The sequence below is a fragment of the Elephantulus edwardii genome, unplaced genomic scaffold (genome assembly GCF_000299155.1).
Source record: "Elephantulus edwardii isolate Elephantulus edwardi_28Jun2011 unplaced genomic scaffold, EleEdw1.0 scaffold00309, whole genome shotgun sequence".
Taxonomy (NCBI): domain Eukaryota; kingdom Metazoa; phylum Chordata; class Mammalia; order Macroscelidea; family Macroscelididae; genus Elephantulus; species Elephantulus edwardii.
Window position 1 is genome coordinate 1,252,019 of NW_006400059.1, and position 1,556 is coordinate 1,253,574.

Here is a 1,556-nt window from a genome sequence, read left to right on the forward strand (position 1 = left end):
GGTTGGCGCAGGATAGAGCAGGGTTTAGAGCTGTTGTGCATAGGGTCGCTATGAGTCGGAAACGACTCGATGGCACATAAAAACAACAACAACATATCAATTCAATTTGTATGCTGAGCAAATCATTTTAGAAGTTGGACTTTAAGAAGAAGAATGTATTAGCAGGGTTGGAGGAAGACTCATCAATAACTTTTATCATGCAAATGACACAGCCTTGCTTGATAATGAGGAGGACTGAGTGCTTGCTACATTGGATCAAGGACTGCATTCTTCAGTATGGATTATATCATAACATCAAGAAAACAAAAAATCCTTATCACTGGACCAGTGGACAGCATCATGATAGAGGAGAATAGATTGAATTTTATTTCATCTTGCTTGATCAACATGCTTGGTACTAAAAGTCAGGAGATCTGGAGGCATATAGCTTTGGGAAAGTCTGCTTTCAGGGATCTCTCCAAATTACTGAGAAGCAATGATGTCACATTAAAGATGAAGTCGTGTCTGATCCAAGCCATAGTTTTTCCAGTCACCTGCTATGCATCTGAGAGTAGAAAACTGAATAAAGATGACAGGAGAAGAATCAATGGGTTTGAATTTTGGTATTGGACAACAGTGCTGAATAGCGCGTGGACTGCCAAAAGAACAAACGAATATGTTTTGAAAAAGGTACATCCTCCGTCTAACTTACTTTGGACATGTAGTGAGGAGAGACCGGTCCTTGGAGAGGGACATCATGCTTGGGAGGGTGGAGGGACGGCGCAGGAGAGGAAGGCCCTCTTTGAGGTGCATTGATTCAGTGACTGGGATAATTGGGATGGGAGTGTCAGAGACAGTGCGATTGGCACAGGACAGAGCGGAGTTTAGGGCTGTTGTACATAGGGTCGCTATGAGTCGCAGGCGACTCGACGGCACATAACAACAACAACAACACATCCAGAGTGCTCTTTGGAGGAAAGGATAGTGAAAGTCTCTCTCACATACAATGAACATTTTGTTAGGAGAGTCTACTCCTTGTAGAGTGACTTCATACTCAGGAAGGGAGAGGATCAGTCAGTAAAAAAGAAGCAAACTCTCAGTGAGATGGATTGATACAGTGTCTGCAGCAATGGGCTCAAGGAGATAGGGGATGGTAAGGATGGTTTAGGACAGGACAGGGTTCAGATCTGTTGTTTGTACAGTTGTTATGAGTCATACTTGACAGCGCTAAACAACACAACAACTACTCTTGAAATGGTAAAATACTTTACTTGGATCTACAATCATCACTCATGGTAGGAGGAGTCAAGAAATCAAAAGGCTTACTACACTGGGAAACTTCACTGTTCAGGACCTCTCCAAGACGCTAAGGAACAGAGATATCAGTTTAAAGATTAAGATGGACCTGATCCAAGTCATGATATTTTCATTTGCTTCCTGTGTATTTGTAAGTTGAACAATAAATGAACAAGTAAGACCAAAAACCTCCTTTGCCATCTCTGTTATCTAAATGTGTTCTGTTGTACATAGGGTTTTCAGAGGCCTGCTATTTCAGAAGTGGATGGCCAATCCTTCTT